Source organism: Amblyomma mixtum, chromosome 6, assembly GCF_055824585.1.
Source record: "Amblyomma mixtum isolate Tamu chromosome 6, ASM5582458v1, whole genome shotgun sequence".
NCBI lineage: Eukaryota > Metazoa > Arthropoda > Arachnida > Ixodida > Ixodidae > Amblyomma > Amblyomma mixtum.
Genome location: NC_143017.1, coordinates 38,299,064 through 38,322,273, shown reverse-complemented (window position 1 = coordinate 38,322,273; position 23,210 = coordinate 38,299,064). Strand labels below are relative to the sequence as shown.

Genomic DNA, 23,210 nt, shown 5'->3' with positions numbered 1-23,210 from the left:
GGATGGATGGATGGATGGATGGATGGATGGATGGATGGATGGATGGATGGATGGATGGATGGATGGATGGATGGATGGATGGATGGATGGATGGATGGATGGATGGATGGATGGATGGATGGATGGATGGATGGATGGATGGATGGATGGATGGATGGATGGATGGATGGATGGATGGATGGATGGATGGATGGATGGATGGATGGATGGATGGATGGATGGATGGATGGATGGATGGATGGATGGATGGATGGATGGATGGATGGATGGATGGATGGATGGATGGATGGATGGATGGATGGATGGATGGACGGACGGACGGACGGACGGACGGACGGACGGACGGACGGACGGACGGACGGACGGACGGACGGACGGACGGACGGACGGACGGACGGACGGACGGACGGACGGACGGACGGACGGACGGACGGACGGACGGACGGACGGACGGACGGACGGACGGACGGACGGACGGACGGACGGACGGACGGACGGACGGACGGACGGACGGACGGACGGACGGACGGACGGACGGACGGACGGACGGACGGACGGACGGACGGACGGACGGACGGACGGACGGACGGACGGACGGACGGACGGACGGACGGACGGACGGACGGACGGACGGACGGACGGACGGACGGACGGACGGACGGACGGACGGACGGACGGACGGACGGACGGACGGACGGACGGACGGACGGACGGACGGACGGACGGACGGACGGACGGACGGAGGACGGACGGACGGACGGACGGACGGACGGACGGACGGACGGACGGACGGACGGAGGACGGACGGAGGACGGACGGACGGACGGACGGACGGACGGACGGACGGACGGACGGACGGACGGACGGACGGACGGACGGACGGACGGACGGACGGACGGACGGACGGACGGACGGACGGACGGACGGACGGACGGACGGACGGACGGACGGACGGACGGACGGACGGACGGACGGACGGACGGACGGACGGACGGACGGACGGACGGACGGACGGACGGACGGACGGACGGACGGACGGACGGACGGACGGACGGACGGACGGACGGACGGACGGACGGACGGACGGACGGACGGACGGACGGACGGACGGACGGACGGACGGACGGACGGACGGACGGACGGACGGACGGACGGACGGACGGACGGACGGACGGACGGACGGACGGACGGATGGATGCATGGATGGATGGATGGATAGGAGCGCCCCCTTTGAAACGGGGTGGTGGCAATTGCCTCCATGCTCAGCTTTTCTTTCTTTATTATTTTTTTGTTTACTGTGTTGGCAATTCTCATTAAGATTCTCTATCACCTTTGCCTACGGTTTCCTACAATTCTAACCTTATGCCACATCTCTGCTTTTCAGCCACCAATCCTCCAATCGCTTTTTGATGACTTCCACTGCAGATTTATTTACATGACCATTGTTATCTTTACACCCTAGGGCCTCAGAAAGAGTGACTGAGCCTGCATCGACATCCGGATGGATACCATCACATTTGATTATGAGGTGTTCAATTGTTTCCACAGATCTACCACACACTGCACATGTGTCATCTTCGTTAAATTTCTTTTTGTAGCTGCGCGTTCTAAGACACCCTGATCTAGCTTCAAAAAGTAGGGCACTGCCTCTTGAGTTATCATAGAAAAAATTCTTTCCTGATCTGCCTTTTCCAGAATCGATATAGTTGCTCTGCGGTGAAGCGCTCCTAACTTTCTGCATGATTACAGCGCTCGTGTGCACCGAGATAGCACTGCGGGAAAGCGCACTAACTGCAGCCCGTTGTCGCTGGTTGCGCGTACGACAACCCAGCGGCCTCTCGTCTCAGTGCCACGATGTCGGGGATATGCACGTATTGCTGCAAAATTGTCATGTCAGGTTTGAATTGATTGGGTTTATGTGATTTAACGTCCGAAATTGACAGACTACAAGGGACGTTATAGTCGAGGGCCTCATGTTATTGTCGACCACATGGGGTGTTTTAACGTGCGCTGACATCCCACAGCAGATGGGTGCCTTGCGTTTCGCCTCCATTGAAACGGGACCGCCGTGGCCGAGATAAAACTCTAATCCCTCGCCTCTGTAGTCGGGTGGTCTCCACTGATCCAGCTCGGCGAGCCACTTTGAGGCTTGAACGCACTCTGAAAGTCGCGTCCGTAATGTATCAAAGCTTTATTTTCTACGCGCAGTGGTTAAGGCTTATGGGATGTTTTACAGAAGTAGCTGCTAAATTGCGGGACAGAGATTGCGCCGGGCTTGCTTTTCTGGGTCCGAGTGGTCCTATAATCAGCCTAGCGCGAAAGAGTTCGCGGATGGCTTGATGGTGCTTCAAATTTTATTGAAGTACTTATTGAAATAACCAGAACGTCTTATGAGTTTGAAAAGAAATAGCAATTACGTTTAAACCATCGTGCAATTTTGGTTTACACCTCAATCATTTCTTAATTGAGCAGGCTGAGTGAGTGTTTTTTTTTTTGTCCGAAGCTCATGCCACCAGCCGCAGGACATTAAGCGTAGCGCTTAAACACTGATAATGGGTCTGGATTTCTTTCTTCATTTCTCGCCCGCCGCACTCGCTTTCCTCGTCTCCGCTAGCGGTTTTCTGGCGACATTGTTTGTTTCGTACGTGGTGGAACGTAACGAAAATGAAAAAGGAAAGAAAGTAAATAATCACAAGAAGAGGGCTAGCTACAAGTGTAAGGAGCCAGCGCCACACTGCGGCGACAGAAGACGCACGGGAGGCGGACGAAGAAGAAAAGGAAAGGAATACGTGGCAGAGAGAACGTGCGGGGGAGAAGAGGAAGACGGCGGTCGGCGACGGAGGTGGACCTGTTCTGCTGGCGCCCCGAGTTACCAGGCTTGGGCCTCAACCGCAGACGTTCGGGTGACCAGACCCGGACAGCCGTCGTCGGGAACCTCGGCCGTCACATCCAGGCGCCTCTCTTCCCGCCCAGCCGACAGCTTCTCGACACGGGCCGCCTCTGACATCTACGTGGCGTACCTGGGCTACCGGACCTGAGGGCTGTGCCCGGAGCACACAGACGCTATTTTCTTCGGCAGCGTTGAGGCCGCCGTGGAGAACGCCGCCAACCGGGTGTCAACGAAGGGAACCCGACACACGTGCCTAAAGTCTGTCCCGACGCCCAGCCACGCCTCCTCGATCGACGCACCAGGCTCATCACCGGGACACAAAGAAACTTAAGTGTGAATTTCCTTTTTGACTGTCTTCTCGCGAGTGTTTGTTTTCCTTTCCTTTTTCCTCTTTTTTCTCTCTCTTGTCTGTTTTTTTTCCCCCGTTTCATTTCAATACTTCAATTAGATTTTCCTTCCCTGCAAATGCCGCCTCGCTTATTTCTTTCCTATAACTCATGAATGTTAATGCGTAAATTTGACCTGCAGTCTTCACCTCCTCACAAATTTGGCGTCCGCTACGACAGGACGAGGTCGGCTGTTATCGCTTTGGTACTTGTTTTTCTTTAAGCACAATGAGCGCGTCCGAGCTTGTGGCGGCAGGAGAGCGCATGGGGCTCCAAGGTGCAGAGTTGCGCGCGTGGGTAGAAGAGGAGCTTAAGAGAACGCGGGATGAGAGAGCCGCCGAGCGTGAAGCTTCCAAAGAACGTTTGGAGAAAGAGACACAAAACTTACAGTTGAGAGTGAGGCTTATGGAGGGTGGGGAGCGACGTGCTGATGTTGAACCAGCTGTTCCCAGGGCCGAATCGTCCATTCCCATCCACCCTCATGGGCTCATTCCCGTTTTCAACGAAGGTCGGGATGATCTTGACGCATACCTCAAGCGATTTGAGCACGTGTCCACAGGTCAGGGTTGGCCGAAAGACAAGTGGGCCACGGCGTTGAGCCTATGCTTGGGGGGAGAAGCTCTTCGTGTTTTTGGAAGGTTATCGCCGGAAGACTCTCTAGATTACACCAAAGCTAAGCTAGCGCTTTTGCAGCGATTCCGATTCACGGCGGAGGGATACCGCGAAAAGTTTCGCCATAGTAAGCCCCACGACGGCGAGACCGGTAAGCAGTACGCTACGAGGCTGTGTAGTTTTTTCGATCGTTGGGTCGAAATGAGAGGCCGAGGCAAAACGTTCGAAGAGGTTCGCGACATGATTGTCGCCGAAGAATTTTTGAACAACTGCCACGCCAAGCTTGCGATATTCATTCGCGAGCGTGACTGCAAGACAGTCGACGAGATCGCGGTTGCCGCGGATCATTTTTTGGAGGCCCAGCAGCAATCTAACTTGTCAACTTCCAAAGATAAGTTGGAACCAAATATCCCTAAGGCGAAGGACAGTACTGCGGGATCCAAATTTCAAGTGCGGTGCTTTCTGTGCGATAAGGCGGACACAAAGCGTCCGACTGCCGTACGCAGCCGAAACAACCGTACTGCACGTTCTGTCGCAAGGAAGGCCATGAGGTACAGTCCTGCAGGCGCAAGAACCCAGGAGACCGCGAGGCGTCAGCCTGTTGTATGCATCCTGCCAGTCCTCCGGTTGAAGTGCGACCTGATCTTACCAGGGTGTATGCAGGGTACCGGCCGACGGTTTTCAGTGCCAGCATGCCTGTGCAGCAAGGCGAGCTGGTCGGGCAGCCGGTTTCTGTTTTGCGGGATACTGGTACCAACAGTATCGTGGTGCGTAGGAACCTGGTTCCCGAAGCGGCTTTGACCGGTGCTAGAGCTACTCTGCTCCTGGCGGATGGCAGAAGTTTGGAGGTCCCAGAGGCGGAGGTGCTGATCTCGTCGCCATATTTTTCGGGCAAGTCCATCGCTCGCTGCTTGGAATCTCCACTGTACGACGTGATCATTGGGAATGTACCAGGCGCCCAGGACCCCTTTTCCATTAACCGGACGGCACCACCAAGAGTTCGGACTGCCCAGAAAGGGATAGAAGAGGCTGAAGGTTCTGCCGTGCTGGGGACCGCGAAGGTTTCTATGGCGTGCAGGGACGTGTCCATCAAAGCATTGGAGGTATTGAGACCCACGTTCCGCAGGAAGCAAGAGGAGGACACAAAATTGGATGTGTGCCGGAACAAAGTCGGCGAAACTTATCTTGGCAAGAACAACACCGCCTATTCGTTTCACTTCGAAGACGGAGTTCTGTTCCGTGCGTTCCAGTTCTCGCGAGGACAAACGATGAAGCAGGCCGTTGTACCGAAAAGCCTACGCCATCAAGTCCTCATAAGTGCGCATGGAAGTGCTTTCTCCGGCCATCAGGGCATCCGCAAGACCACTGAGAGGGTGCGCAGAGAGTTTTATTGGCCAGGAATTCTGGCGGATATCAAAAGATTCGTAAAGTCGTGCGTTGTATGCCAGCATACTCTACCCAAAGGGAAGGTAGCGAGGGCCCCACTGGGTTGTCTACCGCTCATTGATGGACCGGGCTGAATGTCTCGAATTACTGAAGTGTACTCATGGTGTAAATATTGTACATAGTGGTCAATGTATATATGCTCTTTTAGTGTGTTCCTGTGTTTCCCCTGTGGTGTTCCATTGTGTCCCTTGATGTATGCCTGACAGTCGTGTGCTCAGTGTTATCTGGAGTAAACTGGGCTAGTGCGAACCAGTCGTTCGGTTCAGAGTGCGTGTGTGTGGTGATGTGGTGCGTGTAAAACAGTGTCCAGCGCCTCCTCGTCGCGTCTTCGGCTTCAGTCTTGTGTGCCGCTGCCCCAGGTAATTTTTTCCGATGGAAAAAACTCTGAAAGGGGGGCTTTGTAAGGAGCCAGCGCCACACTGCGGCGACAGAAGACGCACGGGAGGCGGACGAAGAAGAAAAGGAAAGGAATACGTGGCAGAGAGAACGTGCGGGGGAGAAGAGGAAGACGGCGGTCGGCGACGGAGGTGGACCTGTTCTGCTGGCGCCCCGAGTTACCAGGCTTGGGCCTCAACCGCAAACGTTCGGGTGACCAGACCCGGACAGCCGTCGTCGGGAACCTCGGCCGTCACATCCAGGCGCCTCTCTTCCCGCCCAGCCGACAGCTTCTCGACACGGGCCGCCTCTGACATCTACGTGGCGTACCTGGGCTACCGGACCTGAGGGCTGTGCCCGGAGCACACAGACGCTATTTTCTTCGGCAGCGTTGAGGCCGCCGTGGAGAAGACAGTCAAAAAGGAAAGTCACACTTAAGTTTCTTTGTGTCCCGGTGATGAGCCTGGTGCGTCGATCGAGGAGGCGTGGCTGGGCGTCGGGACAGACTTTAGGCACGTGTGTCGGGTTCCCTTCGTTGACACCCGGTTGGCGGCGTTCTCCACGGCGGCCTCAACGCTGCCGAAGAAAATAGCGTCTGTGTGCTCCGGGCACAGCCCTCAGGTCCGGCAGCCCAGGTACGCCACGTAGATGTCAGAGGCGGCCCGTGTCGAGAAGCTGTCGGCTGGGCGGGAAGAGAGGCGCCTGGATGTGACGGCCGAGGTTCCCGACGACGGCTGTCCGGGTCTGGTCACCCGAACGTCTGCGGTTGAGGCCCAAGCCTGGTAACTCGGGGCGCCAGCAGAACAGGTCCACCTCCGTCGCCGACCGCCGTATTCCTCTTCTCCCCCGCACGTTCTCTCTGCCACGTATTCCTTTCCTTTTCTTCTTCGTCCGCCTCCCGTGCGTCTTCTGTCGCCGCAGTGTGGCGCCGGCTCCTTACAACAAGTACGAATTTTATTGCACGAAGCACATGGGCTGTCGGCTGCTACTCACGAGGTGCTTGATGCCAACGATAGCGATAAAGGAAACGCAGCCGGCACTCTCCCTCTCGGGGAGTTAAACAATTCCTGAAACTCAATACCTAGCGCCAGCGGCCCTGCTTTGGGAGACAATAGGAACGGAAGAGACAATATGAAGACCCATTCGAGGACAAGTCGGATAGAACTGAAGTCAAAGAAAGCTCAGCCGTATTCGAGATCGGCCCACACAATTGTTGCAAAACCGAAAATAGTCTGCAGCCAAAACGTTTCTTGGCGTTTGATCGAGAAGCAAATTCGAAAGTAAATAATAACTCTACGTAACTTTAAGTGCATTTAAGTAAATAATAAATCAAGTTTTTCGATTCCTCTGGGTTCCTTAATATAGTCAAACATTAAAAAGCTGATTTCGTTTATTGTTTTAATTGGTCGGCGTAGTTACATTGGAGGTCGCGCCCATTTTTTACCTCCTGCTCTGAATGTTTAAAAATTTACCCTAGTACAGACGCCGAACGTACTGGTTGTCTTCTCCAGGCGTAGCAAGCATGGTGAAATGACAGAACACATTCAAATGTCGACATCGCGGCAACACAGTCATCATCGGAAACGACAGCCGACGGCACTTGCGACCCCCCCCCCCCCCCAGAACGTGTCACTGCACGGCCGTACAAAAAACAAGGACAAAAGAACAAAGATTTCATTGATTGTGAACGAAGGACGGGGCCACTGACTGTCTCTATCCTTTATGTGGCACGCTTCCGCGAGTTATCTGACTGAGCTCAGTAGCGGGTGCGCTCGCCTCCAGAGTCTATCACAGCCTGCATTCTGTTCTGCAGGCTGCTGTAGAGGGACCGGCAAATATCCGCGTTAGTTCTAAGCCGCTCCCATTCCTCGTTGACGGCAGTCCATAGCGCGTCCGCTGAGAGGACACGGTGCTCTCGGCAGGCCAAGGCGAACTTCATGTTGCCCCAGATGTTTTCGATTATGTTGAGGTCCGGCGACTGTGGAGGCCATTCCAGTACTGCCACGTCGCGGAGCTCCAGAAACGCGGCCACCTTCTTTGACGTGTGGATGGGGAATTATCATGCTGAAAAATGAAATCATTATCAGCAAATGGTCCTCTAGCAAGATATGGAAGCAGCACATCGAACAGGATGGCACAGTAAGCGTCTCCGTTCAACCGGCTGTCAATTCGAACCAGGGGTCCTAGGCCTTCAGCTGTGATTGCTCCCCAAACGCTGACAGCAGAACGGCCGCTGGCTGCAACTCGCTGCATATACTCCGGCATATACCTACAGAAAATGAAAAACTGTTGTTGGGAATGCTTTCACAAGCAGTTGCAACCGCTAAGCTACAAGGAACCAGTATTGAATAATTTCATCCTTAAGCGTTGTATGATGGGCAGCAGAAATATGCTGATATGAATAATTTGTTTTGCCAAACTTTAGTTGGCTTTTTTTTCTAACGTACGCGATTTGCGAAAAGCCGAAGATTAGGCCAGTGCGAAAATTACACTTGGCCAGAATTAGCCTAAAAACCTAAAAATGCTCCTTAGTTTGATTATACCGTTGGGCAGCCAATAACAGTGGACGAAATCTGAGTTCGCACTTTCTAGGATACGATAGCCTATGTAATTATCCGTACCGACAGTCTCGGGCCGCCAGACTCGCTGCCTCTGGTCTCATCTTGTGGTGAATGCTGACTCGTCCGTAAACACCACCTTCGCCCAATGGTCCTCGGTCCATTGCTGATGCTGCCGGGCAAATTCGAGGCGTTTTGCCGGTTGGCCGCGCTCACAACTGGCTTCTGAGCCGCGGTTCTTGATTTTAACCCTTCCTCGTACAGGCGACGCTTCACTGTGGTATTTGAAACACCTAGAAGCCCGACGCAGTTCTTAATCTCGCCCACACTCGCATTAGGCTCGTAAACCGCTGCCGCAACAATGGCCATGTCGTCCTCCGCGGTGGTGACTCTTGGGCGGGCTTTCCGCGGAGCATCTTTGATTCATTGCTCTTCCCTGTAGGCTTTAATTATCCAGTTGATAGTCGAGAGTGGCCTATTTGTCAACTCGCATATTTTTCTTTGTGAGTACGATTGCAGACTTAAATCTACAATGCGTCTTCTGTCGCATTCCGGTACACGAGACATGGTTAACTTCCCGTGCGCGCAACTAAAAATGCGGCGACCCCACGCTGCCACACCGTTTTTATTGCAGAGGGGCATTGGAAACAAGCGACAAAGTATAAGAGAAGTCGCAAGGATGACTGAAAAAAACTGATAGCGTGACGTTATGTCTGCCGATAAAAATATGCTGAGCCAGCAACGTCTGGTGGCTCGAGCTTTCGCACATCCGAGAATTGTTCGCTCGGGTAGACACGCCACCTAGCCAGACAGTCATTTCAAGCAGCGTATCAGCCTCACTTGCTGATGAAAGATTGGAATGCTCAGCCTAGCATGGACCGACAGCCGATACACCTTGCAAATGACTGAAGTCGGACCTGTACTACTGTTGTACTGCATGCTTTTAATATTACATTGAAATCTACGGCACTGCATCTGCTCAAGGAAAAATTAATGAACCCCAAGCAGCTCTTAATACCACCCTTTGTTTGTTTGTTGGTCGGTTTATTTGTTTTGTAAAGAGGAAAACGCTTAGCAGACGGAGCAACAGAACCCATGCGCGGGGCGAGGCGAGAAGACGACGATCGGCAGCTGAGGCAGCAGAACCGACGCGCGGCGCGTGGTGGGAGCATCAACTGTTCTGCGACCGGACCTGCACTTGCCCGCTCTAACCGGCCTTCACAATCAGTCATCTCTTGCCAATAAAGGCCGTTACATCTTGGTGGAGGTTGCGGAATCCCGTCCTGGAGCTACGTAACCGGACTATCACTACCCCTATGCCTGCCAACGCCAACCAGCCAGCCAGCTCCTCACCGGCACCCGTCGCTTGCCATGGTGCGCTCCGCCAGCGCGACCCTGCCGTCTTCAGCGGCACGGACGATCACGACGTGGAAGACTGGTTGTCCTCTTACGACAGGGTGAGCGCACATAACCGATGGGACGACACTATGAAACTCACCAATGTAATCTTCTACCTAACCGGCGTTGCCCACCTTTGGTACCAGAACCACGAATCGGACTTTACCACCTGGACCGCATTTAAAACCAGCTTCTCCGACATCTTCGGCCGTCCTGCAGTACGCAAACGTCGCGCCGAGCAGCGTCTTCGCGTTCGCGCACAGCAGAGTGGTGAATCATACACCAGCTACATAGAAGATGTCGTCAATCTCTGCAAGCGCGTCAATGCGTCCATGGCGGAGGCCGATAAAGTTAAACACATTCTGAAAGGAATCGAAGATGACGCTTTCAATATGCTTGTGGGCAAGAACGTTACATCTGTCACCGAAATCTTCGACCACTGCCAAAGCTACGATGAGCTCCGCCGACAGCGCGTTTTCACTCGGCAGCCCTCTGCACAGACAGACACAGTAACTAGCCTCAGCATGACGACAGAGGACAGCTCGCTACTGCTCCAGATCAAGCAGTTTGTCCGTGAGGAGGTTGCGCGGCAGCTGTCGCTTCTTCCTACTGTTTCGGGTTCATCTACCCTGACTCCGACACTTCAGCACGTGATCCGGGAGCAAGTGTCCGAAGCCCTGCCACCGGTTTCCTCCCAGCCTCCTGTCGCTGCGCCACTTACCTACGCCGAAGCAGTCAGGCGTCCCCGCCGAGACGCGTTAGTTTCGTACCAGCATCCACCGCAGTCGACACCATTTCGTCCTGCCCGGCCACCACCGCAACGTTTCCGTCCATGGCGGACGCCGGACAACCTACCCATCTGTTATGCCTGCGGCATTCCTGGCCCCGTGCTGCGTCACTGCCGCCGCCATGTTTTGTCCCCTGCTGCCGATACCGACCCTCGCGGTTACGCCTACGCCCCTCCCCAGAATTTTCATCGCACTTCGCCTTCTGAGACCACTGGTTCCTCCGATCACGGCCCCTCTGTTCGCCGCCGCTCTCCATCTCCGCGTCGCCGCTCGGTTTACCTGATGCGCCGTCGTCCCTCTTCCCCGTCGGAAAACTAGTGCCCGCAGTTCCGGAGGCAAGAACTGCGTGCTCGTCGCCAAGCTCAAGACCTCGACTTTCTCCGGCCAATTTGATCACCGTTTCTGTGGAGGGCACCGATGCTTTTGCGCTTGTTGACACCGGTGCTGCTGTATCTGTACTCAGTGCAAAATTATGCCGCCAGTTACGAAAAGTGATGACTCCGCTATCTGGTTTTATGCTTCGCGCCGCTAATTCGCAAATTATCGCGCCTTTGGGGGCCTGTACAGCCCGAGTTGCTATTCAGGACGTTGTGTACATTGTTGAATTCATCGTCTTCGCATCGCCGTCTCACGACGTCATCTTAGGCTGGGACTTTCTCTCCCAACATGAAGCTGTCATCGACTGCACTCGTTCCGAAGTCACCCTTCTTCCCTTCGGCGACGCCTCTGTGAACGCTTCCATTAATCCGTGCTCCAAGTTGACTGTGGCTGATGACGTCGTGATCCCGCCGTGCTCTGCTGTCCTCGTGTCTGTTCATTGCGACGCTGCATCCAACGGCCCTGTCATCTTCATCCCGTCCGACTCCTTCGCTTCTCGTCACTGTCTACCCCTGCCATTCGCCGTGCTTACCGTCTCAGCCGGCTGCAGCGCCATGCCCCTGACGAATCCATTCATGTGCCCCTCTACTCTTCTTCGCGGTGAATGCCTGGGACGTGTCCACCCTTTCGCCTCCGTCGTCGCCTGGGACCCTTATGAGGATGACTCCTGCCGCATGCAAGTGTCTTCACTTACTTCTTCCCCACCGTCTCCTGATTCCGCTCCCGAAGCCGTCTTTGCGCGCTCAATCGACTCGAATCTTTCGCCACCGAAGAAGACCCAGCTTGCGGCCCTGCTCGATAGGTTTCGGTCATCGTTTGACTTCTCTCACCACCGTTTGGGCCGCACCTCAGCTGTTACCCATCGGATCGACACTGGTGCCCACTCGCCGTTGCGCCAACGCCCATATCGCGTCTCGTCCACCGAACGCCAGGTTATCGACGCCCTGGTAAATGACATGCTGCAGCGTGGCGTCATACAGCCATCGCACAGTCCTTGGGTTTCCCCGTCGTCCTTGTCACCAAGAAAGATGGCTCTATACGCTTTTGCGTTGACTACCGGCGCCTGAACAAAATCACCCGCAAAGACGTCTATCCGCTGCCTCGCATTGATGACGCACTTGACTGCTTGCAGGGAGCTGAATTATTTTCTTCTTTAGATCTACGTTCGGGTTATTGGCAAGTCCCGATGGCCGACGCTGACCGCTCTAAGACAGCCTTTGTGACGCCTGACGGGCTGTATGAATTCAACGTCATGCCCTTGGGACTCTGCAATGCCCCTGCCACTTTTGAGCGGATGATGGACACAATACTGCGCGGCCTGAAATGGAAAACATGCTTGTGTTACTTGGACGATATCGTTGTTTTCTCCCCCGATTTCCAGACACACCTCGTTCGCCTCGAGCAAGTTTTGGAATGCCTCGCGACTGCCGGGCTTCAACTCAATTTAAAGAAATGTCGCTTCGCCGCTCGCCAGCTGATTATATTGGGCCACGTCGTGTCGAAACAGGGTGTCCTTCCTGACCCAGCAAAGCTTCGTGCTGTCTCTGAGTTCCCAAAGCCCTCTACAATGAAGGAACTTCGCAGTTTTATCGGCTTATGTTCTTACTTCCGACGCTTTATCCGAAATTTCGCTTCTATCATCGCGCCTCTGACTGCCCTTCTTCGTGGCAGTAGCGACCTATCAAGCTGGAGTCCTGCTTGTGACGAAGCGTTCATCACGTTGCGCCGTCTACTTACCTCTCCGCCCATACTGCGCCACTTTGACCATGCTTCTCCAACTGAAATCCACACAGATGCCAGTGGCGTTGGTATCGGTGCTGTTCTTGCTCAACGCAAACCGGGGTATGCGGAGTATGTTGTTGCATACGCGAGCCGCACCCTGACGAAGGCAGAGCAAAACTACTTAGTCACCGAAAAAGAGTGCTTGGCGATCGTTTGGGCGATCGGGAAATTTCGGCCTTACGTATACGGCCGGCCTTTCGAGGTCGTCACGGACCACCATGCCCTATGTTGGCTGTCCTCCCTAAAAGACCCAAATGGCCGCCTCGCCCGATGGGCCTTACGCCTTCAAGAGTACGATATTCGTGTCCTCTATCGCTCTGGCAGGAAGCATAACGACGCCGACGCTTTGTCTCGTTCACCTCTAGCCAATGAAAGTGCCTCTCCTCCCGCCATCGACTGCGCCTCCTTGTCATTGGACGATATGCTCAACGAGCAGTCTAAGGACCCTTGGATCACTTCTCTTGTACGCTATCTTTCAGACCGTTCTGCCGTGTCGGTACCGCGCGCAATCCGCCGTCAGGCTGCCCACTTCACTATTCATGATGGGATTTTGTACCGCCGAAATTATCTCTCTGATGGCCGCAAGTGGCTCCTAGTGATCCCTGGACATTTACGCTCAGAAATATGCGCAGCCTTTCATAGCGACCCGCAAGCTGGTCACGGCGGTGCTTTCAAGACCTACAACCGGCTTCGCTCCGCTATTACTGGCGCGGCATGTATAACTACGTTCGAAAATTCGTCCGGTCCTGCCCCGATTGCCAGCGCCGCAAGCCGGGTCATCACCATTCGACCGGCGCTATGCAGCCTTTGCCTTGCCCATCCAGGCCATTTGAAAGAGTTGGCATTGACCTGTATGGCCCACTTCCCTACACTGCTGCAGGAAACCGCTGGGTCATCGTCGCTGTAGACCACCTGACCCGGTACGCCGAAACAGCTGCCCTCCCAGCTGCTACGGCGCGGGATGTTGCAGCCTTCCTTTTGCACCATTTCATCCTTCGGCACGGAGCCCCGCGTGAACTGTTGAGCGACCGTGGGCGGGTGTTTCTGTCAGACGTCGTTTCATCTCTTCTGCAGCAATGCAACATTACTCGCCGCACCACTACTGCCTATCATCCCCAGACGAACGGCTTGACAGAACGTTTCAATCGAACATTAGGTGACATGTTGTCAATGTACGTGGCGGCAGACCATTGTGACTGGGACGTCATCCTCCCCTTCGTCACATATGCCTACAACACCGCTACGCAGAGCACTACTGGTTTCTCACCATTCTTCCTTCTATACGGCCGTGAACCATCCTCGCCGCTCGACACTATTCTTCCGTACCATCCTGATTCGTCGGAAACCACAACCGTATCTGAAGCCTCCCGACACGCTGAAGAGTGCCGCCAGCTCGCCCGGTCATTCACGTCCGACGACCAAGGGCGCCAAAAATACCGCTTCGACCACTCCCATGGCACAGACACTTTTGATTACCGTGATCGATCGAATCCTCATGGAAAAGTATTGCTGCCTACGGCACATTGCGGTATCCGCGCTTTGTAGATGAAAAAAAAAATGAGTAGACGTGCCAAATCATGTGTTCATTCTTCATTTCGAGAGGCACTTAAGCTCTGCCTTAAGGGGGGACGCGATACTTTTATTGGACCAATACGAATATATAGAGAATTGGTCATTCTCTACTTAATATCAATAGTTTCCTGGGAGCCCCCATACTACTTTTGGTGCAGTGTTTAAGCGTTCCTCCATTTTCCTCGATGGTAAGTGGTGCTAGCGGAGGGGATTCTGCGACCGAAGTTGCTCTTCCCGAGTAAACCCTCGTGACCTATTATTAACGGCCACCTGACACGGTGGTCGGTTTGGTCACAATACGGGACCACAAGGTGTCCTGACCTAGGTGGCACGACGTTCTTCCCCAATTGGCGGCAGCTAGCTCGAAGCTCCTCCGAATTTACCCGAGCTTCCTCCTATTGGCTGCAGCTCACGTTACGTTCCTCCAACCTAACCCAAACTTACCTGTGTTATTCCGAGGCTTCACAAATTTGTTTGGTCAGGATCACGTTAAGTAGTCTCTTCGCACTTAAATACGAATTCTCAATTTCTCAATAACGATCATGTCGGCAACTGATGCCTGCCGATGAACATACTTGTAATATAATTTTGGTGAACTTGAAAGCCAAGCAACTCAGGATTAATAGTTTTGCCCATAACGCGGAGCTTGCTGGTGTCCTCCATCTTATGGGTGGAAATAAACATGGATGCTTGTACTTGTGTTTGCACATGCAATCTTTGCTATCAAGCTTCATTTAATGTTTATGCGCACTTCTTTCTTCTCTTTTGAATTTGCTAGGAAAGGAAAACAAACCCAAATACCACCTAAACCGACAGCTACTTCCTAACCTCACAGCCGCCGCGACTATTTCGCTAAGAACGACTGGTCCGCTAAAGAGGAGGATCTCCTCCCGCGCACAGCCTGCGTACAGTGTACGAAGGCTTAATAGAGGCGCGAAAACAAAAAAGCTATGGGGCGAAACCACTTGCGCCCGTCAATTTCAGCGTCTCCTAAAACAACAAAACACTTCCTGAGTGATGTTTCTACGATACGAGCTAAGCATAGGACCCGACCGTGCAGACCATCGCCACCGGCCGGGCTGCCAGTGTTATGGACCTTAGGAACATAAACACTTGAGTGCAGTGGGGTCGTGCGGGGACCCTGGGGCATGCCCCGAATTCCTCTTTAAATAAAGTTTTTTCTCTCTCTCTCTAGAGACACTCAAGGCAGCAAAACACCGTTGCGCGTGTTAGAGAAAGCTTCCGCTTCCCTGCGAAGAGTAGTGACAAATCACGTGCCCTGCTTGGAAGTGTACCCAACTAGTTATAAGGGGAAATGAATTAGAGAGCATGGAGTTGGAGGGTTTAAGGACGCTGACTCCTGAAAGAGAGACCTGGAAAAGAAGCAATAGCGAGCAATTAGCAGCAGCAGGAAGCGGAGGCGGATACACTGGTGCTCTACGCTGCTTGTTAGTGCCGACAGTAGGCCCGTAAAACACAGTAGGTGTGCTGCTGCCCGAGCATTTCGCAGTCTCACGTACGTCGATTCTCGATGTGCTTCACCTCCGGACTCTGGGCCCATTTGTCAGACCCTATTAGGAAGGGCTGAATGAAAAAAAAATGAGCGCTTCATGCGAACGCGTAACCCTTTCACGCCACGCCTTTCTACTTACTATGTAACTGCAAGCGGAACAGCATACTTGGGAGATGATCGAGCGAGGAGGAGACGCAGGGTAAGAACCCTTCCTTAAACTTTCGCCAACGGGCTGAAGACTGTTGGGCACGAGAAGAACGTTAAGCATTACAGATGTGTTCACGTCAATTAAGTACAGCAAGCTTGGTTCTTGCAAACAGATCGTGTAGTTCATAGTTCAGAATACATAAAGAATTTCCATCGACCGAACAGTTCCGCAGGCGATATGGGCTGCCCTCAACTCAAGCTGCTGTCGCCGCCACGAGAACCTCTCAACGCACTATGACGCTCCAAGACGTCAGTCCCAACGGACTCCGGCCGACGGTAAGGGGAAGGAATGAGGGTTTAAGCTAAAACCTTCATTTTTGATGGGCGCGAATAAAAGTTGTTTCTTTCTCTCTCTCTCCACATTAGTACTGGCTTATAACCGCCGTCTCTCTCTCCCTTTTTCTAAACCTATTGTTCCGCCTTTTGGATTCAGGAATGGCCGTCCGTACTGCAGCTCAAAACAGCGTCCTCCTCGAACCGCTCCCCTCACAAATAATTTATCGGCATGCCGCGAAGTAGATGGAGACTTCTTCTGGCCTCAACAGCCGTTAAATAATCGAGAGAATTTATAAAAAATTAAATTTCCGATATAGGATGCGGAACTGACGTGTTGTTGACCTGCAGTACAACAGTGTGACAGGGGTCATTGCCAACTTGCGTCGAAACTCTCTTGGAATATCGCGGCAAGCGTGTGGACTAGAGAACGTATGCAGCGCATGAAAGGAATTATGTGCCATTAGCAAAGCACTCTCTCCTATGTAGAGGTGCTGTTGGTGGTGCTGTTTGTGGTTGTAGGCCGAGTAACTAAAGACTGCTTTCGTGTATGAATCCGAACTCTTTTTAGTCCAACGTGCGAAATGTTTTAGTCAGCCTCCTGTTGGCGCCTTTGCTGCATTACCTCCGCTTCATCACCATCGTCAGCTGCCGGTGTACGACCACAGCAGGGAAAAATAACTCTCCCATGTCTCTTCTATTAACCCTTTCCTTTGCCAGCGGCGGCCACCCTATCCCCGCAGACTTCTTAATCTCATCCACTCACCTGACATTCTGCCACCCTCGATACGCTGGCCTTCTTTGGAGTCCACTCCGTTGCCCTTAAGGACCAGCACTTATCTTGTTTTGGCATTACATGCCCTAACCAAGCCCATTTCTTCGTCTTTATTTCGACTCGGATGACATCAAACCGTGTTTGTTCGCTCACCCACTCCGGCCGTTTCCGATCTCTTAACGTTACACCTATCATTTTCGTTCCATAGCTCGCAGCGTTGTCTTTAAGCTTAACCCTTTTGGTTAGCCTCCACATTTTTCCCCTTCTGTGAGTACCGGTAAGATACGAGTGTTGGGTACTTTTCTATTGAGGGATATCTGCAAATTACCATTCATGATCCGAGAGAACCAGCCACATGCGCTCCACCCCATTCTTAATCTTCTAGTTATTTTCCTCTCATGATCCGAACCTGCGGACACTACCTGCCCTTACTATATGTATTCCCTTACCAGTTCCAGCAGCTGGCTACAGGTTTTGAACTCCTATTCCCCTTCTAAGCTCTCGAACATTGCTATGATTTCCTGCATGTTAACTTTTAGATCCACTGTTCTGCTCTGCCTGTCTAACTCATCGATCATGTTTTCCAGTTAATCTCCCGTGTGACTCAGGAGTGTAACCTCGTCAGAGAATCGCAGATTAGTTAGGTATTTTCCATTAAATTTTATCCCCAACTGTTTTCAATTCCGGCCTCGGTGTACCTCTTGTAAACAGGCAGTGAATAGCATTGGCGAGATCATGTCTCCCTGCCTGACGCCCTTCATTATTAGAATTTTATTGCTCAGTTTATGGAGGACTATGGTATCTTTGCAAATGCTATATATACCTTCCAGTATTGCCACATAACAGCTTTTTACACCCAGATACCCATATGCCTGTATGACTGCTGAGGTTTCCACTGAGTCGAATGCTTTTACGTAATCAATGCAGGCTATATGTGAGGGTTGTTATATTATATGCGTTTATCTTTCGCCTGAATCGTAGTGTGATTATAGTCTTACTGCTCATTTCGCCGGTTGAAGTCTAAGGTTGCCCGGAATTTATTAAGGTTGCCCGGACGTATCCTCTGAAGCTGCTTCTCTCCTTTGTGTTGTTCCTAAGGCTGCCCTTCATCTCTCATTTTTTACTGACAGGATGACGCAGTGGTGTGTGCTACTGTCTATGCCATTAACCTTCTGATCGCATTGGCTACTGTATAGAGTTTGCAACAGTTCGGCTACTTTAACTATTTTATTCGTATTCCTAATGACACTGCCCTCCTTGTCTCTTAACGCATGCATCTGGTTTTGACCTATGCCATGGTTCCTGTTGCCTGCTTTTAGGCTGCCATCGCTCTTTAAAGCATACTGGGTTGTCTCCATGGATAGTACACTTACTTATCCCGACTACCTTGCACTTCTTTATTAAACTCGGTTGCTCTCCTTGTACTGACTGTAGGGCTAGACGCTCTCATGCTTTGGCGTTTCTTAATCAAATGTTTCGTCTCCTCACATATCTTACCGGTATCCTGTCGAGCCAGCCTACGGCCTATTTCTACGGCCCCCTTATCAGTTCATATTATCGTTCATTGTTGGAACATTAAGATCGTCTTCCTCAGTTATGGCCTAATATTTGTTGTGCAGCAAAATCCTTAATGCCTCTACTTTCCTTCTTACCTCTAACTCGTTAATAGGCTCCGCTTCGCTTGTTTTTTCCACTCCTTTTTGAAATCTACGCTAAATCGAAACCTTAACATTATGTGGTCCCTGCAACGCACCTTTTCGACGACCTCTACATCCAGCACGATGCCGGGGTTACCGCATAGTGTGAAGTCTATTTCATGTTTAGTCTCACGATTGGGTCTCTTCCTCGACCACTTCCTGTTCTCGCGTTTGCGGAAGATGGTATTGATGATCCGTAAATAATTTCTATCTGCGGAATCTACTAATAACTCAACGCTGCAATTCGTAGAACCTATCCCATACTCTCCTAGTGCCTGATCGCCAGCCTGTATTTTGCCTACCTTCGCATAGAAGTCGCCCATCAGTACAGCGTACTGTATTTTACTTTGTTCATTGCCGATTCCACGTCTTTAAAGAAGCTTTCAACGATCTCGTCATCATCGCTTGATGTAGGCGCGTAGGCCTGCACCCCTTTTAACTTGTTCCTCGTAATGAAGCTAATTATGATAGGTGTCACTCTCTCTTTAATACTGTAGAACTCCTCAACGTTGCCAGCTATATCCTGACGGATGAGGAACCCCACACCTAGTTTTCATCTTATCACACCCACCATGCCCGCCCTTTAGTACTGTATACGCCTCGCTGGTCCTAACTGCACGACGCCCTATGGCATCCCATTTAGTACCGGCTAGTTTCTCGGACAGCACTGATAGGCTAGCCTCAATGGATAAGGTTGGAGCATTAAAATTGCCAAGTTCAGATTCCATTGGTGGCCTGTCCAGAACCAGAGGTTCTTAATCCCCTCCGTGGCGTCAGAGATCTGACCACCACATTGGTCAGTCGCCTTCCAGCCGCTCGAAAGTGAGGGCCGAGGGTTAACTCGTTTGTTCATAGAAGGTTGTGACCAAGTGCCACGCCAGGGTTCCGAAACCCTGTTCTGGTGAGGGAGTGCGTAATCGGTCCTGGTCACCGAGATAAGGCCGCACCCAGTCCTGATATTGCAATTCCATTGACACGCGGAGTTTCTTTTTGCTTCAAACACGATAGAGAATTTCGCGGCACCGGTATCCGAGCCCCGGTTCTCTTGCACGTGAGGCGCATGCTTTACTTCTAAGTCATCCCTGCATCCCTCCGCTTCAAGTTGCCGATGTGTTGACCGGCAGTCCGAGAACGCATTTGTATGCTTTTCTAAGAATTGGCTCTAACTGCTCCTTTTTTTGCTCGAGCTTTGTTTCCTGGGGGACGCCGTATAAGAACCTACTGACCACGAGAGCCTGTACTAGCCTACATGTAGGAATTCCTACATGGAGAAATTCCTTAAACTTGACATAAACAACACAATACAAGAACATAGCGAGGCCCACCTTCTTGAGCAGAAAACAAGACTGATGCTGTCCGAAACAGGCCGAAACACGCTGCGGTTGCTGGGCATGTGGGACGCTTTGAAAGAAATCAACAGCACAGCGAGCGTTCCAAATGAAATCAGGAGGATCATTGAGATCAGTCCGATTCCGAAAAACATGCATCCAGATATACATAAGGCGAGAAGAAAGGCAAGATTCGAATTCTACGAAAGAAGCTTCGCCGCGGCAAAAGACGTATTATACGTTGACGCAACCACATAAAGACACCGATACGGCTCGGTAGCCAGCGTGGTGGATTACCAGCTCAGGGAAATCAACTGCGCTTCGATAAAAACCAACAACATCCTCGAGGCTGAGGAAACAGCAATTGCACACGCCATCACCCAGCACAGTGACGAGTACCATGCACACATCATTACAGACTCGCAAGAGGCGTGCAGAAGGTACAGCAGTGGATGCATATCCACTGAAGCCATTCACATACTCAAGGCGAGGACAATCACCTTTACGAGATGCTTCATCACGTGGACACCAGGCCATGAGGCTGTCAAAGGAAACCAACGTGCGGACGCCAACGCCCAAGCATACGCCAACCGGCAGGCGCGCGCCGAAGGCGAACTGGACGCAGTCACTAGACGGTATGGAGCGATCTTAGAACACCAACGAGCCCTCAGGAGTACGTACCCCCCTCCCCACAAAGACCTTAGTAGAGAGCAGTCAGTTGCCTGGAGGCAACTGCATAGCGATACATACCCCAGTCTGAGTTTACTCAGCAAAATCTATCATTCCACCTATGACAACAAACGCCCGCTATGCGGTGAACACCCAACGCTTTACCACGTTACATGGGCCTGTCAGAAAATGCGAGCAGCGCCGATAAACAACACACACATCGGAGTAGTGGGAGGCTGCGCTGCCCAGCTCGAAGCATGAAGAGCAGCTCAAGCTGATCGACAGGGCTCGCAGGACTGCAAAGGCCACTCGCGCCCTGGACTGAGGGCTCCACCTATCCTGAGAGAAAGAACCCTTGTACAATAAAGTTTTTATTGCGAAAACAATATTGCGCTAGGTTTTGAGCCTTCAGCGTCGTCCCGGCGGTCCACGTCTGACCTTTAGCTTGACCTCTGTTGTGACGTCACGCCAGACGGAGAGAAAACTGGGGCCCAACTTAGCTCGTCGCTGCTGTCCCAGCGGATCCACGCCGCGCCGCGCAGCAGCTGCGCGCCGCTGCCCCGAATAAAAAAAAGAAATAAAAAATAAAAAGTAACAGAAAAAAATAAAAAATTTAAAACAAAATGAAAATTAGTAAAAATAAAAATAAATAAATAAAAAATAATAAACAAAAGCTGAGCATGGTGGAAATTCCCACCACCCCGTTTCAAAGGGGGCGCTCCCATCCATCCATTCATCCACCCATCCAACCACCCCCCCACCCGTCCGTCCATCCATCCATCCATCCATCCACCCACCCACCCATCCATCCATCCATCCATCCATCCATCCATCCATCCATCCATCCACCCACCCACCCACCCACCCATCCACCCATCCACCCACCCATACATCCACCCATCCACCCACCCACCCATCCACCCACACATCCACCCACCCACCCATCCACCCATACATCCACCCACCCACTTATCCATCCATCCATCCATCCATCCATCCATCCATCCATCCATCCATCCATCCATCCATCCATCCATCCATCCATCCATCCATCCATCCATCCATCCATCCATCCATCCATCCATCCATACATACATACATACATACGTACATACGTACATACATACGTACATACATACATACATACATACGTACATACGTACGTACATCCATCCATCCATACGTACATACGTATGTACAGTCAGGCCGGAATGAAACGCGAACACGCATATGTCATACATTTCTACTTTGCAGCGAAATATTCCTTTACAACCTATTTACGATTATGCCTTTCGGCAGACCCTTTATCCAGACACATGAATCAGGCTAGCTGCACACTACAGCTGAAAGTAGGCAGGTAAAATATTTTGTTTTCTTGACATGCGCTGTTCGCGTTTCATTCCGGCCTGACTGTGCATCCATCCATCCATACGTACATACGTACGTACATCCATCCATCCATACGTACATACGTACGTACATCCATCCATCCATACGTACGTACGTACATACATACATACATACATACATACATACATACATGCATACATGCATACATGCATACATACATACATACATACATACATGCATACATACATACATACATACATACATACATACATACATACATACATACATACATACATACATACATACATACATACATACATACATACATACATACATACATACATACATACATGGATGCATGTATGGATGCATGGATGGATGCATGTATGGATGCATGCATGGATGCATGTATGGATGCATGCATGGATGCATGCATGGATGCATGCATGGATGCATGCGTGGATGCATGGATGCATGCGTGGATGCATGCGTGGATGCATGGATGCATGCATGCACGCATGCATCCATGCATGCGTGGATGCATGCATCCATGCATGTACGCATGCATCCATGCGTGCATGCATGCATCCATGCGTGCATGCATGCATCCATCCATGCATCCATCCATCCATCCAGCGGTTATCCGCAACCTCGGCCGCCGGCTTTGGCAGCGTAGCTCGGAGCTTCTAGACAGTCATCCGATAGCGTCAGCCGCCTATTTTGGCGACCGAGGCACGCGTAATTCTCCCAGCACGTGGGGGCCCTCGTGTGGTGAGTATAATGCCATGTAAATCAAATGGGCAGAACTTTGATAAACATAAGCTTTACTAAGAGCACTACTAAGACACACCACCAGCCGAACCAGGCGCAGCCAATGCTATTGCTTTCGCAACTTGCCGGGCTTAAACAAGCTAAGCCTCTGCCAATTTTTCATTCATTCATTCAAGTTACCGCAATTCCGAATCGTTTTCTGGCGCTGCCAAATTGCCCCCCCCCCCCTTCACATTTTCTCAACTGGACGTCGGCCGCACGCTTTTGAAGCCATAGCTTTACTACTCCATCCACTTCGCCTCGTCGAGCGTGGTCGCACCTCGGCCGTATGCCCGTGGCGGCAGCTGTGCGCCCGAGTCGCCGCAAGAGCCGTTGCCTAGCAACGGCCACGGTGGACACCCGAACCACACTCAACCGAAAGAGAGGAAGTGGGAGTTAAAGA

The 23,210-nt window shown here is 51.9% G+C and overlaps 1 pseudogene; it reads left to right on the top strand.

Moving 5' to 3' along the window:
- The first annotated feature begins 19,916 nt into the window (after window positions 1–19,916).
- LOC149338798 (uncharacterized) lies at window positions 19,917–20,972 on the top strand (annotated as a pseudogene).
- Window positions 20,973–23,210: the final 2,238 nt, after the last annotated feature.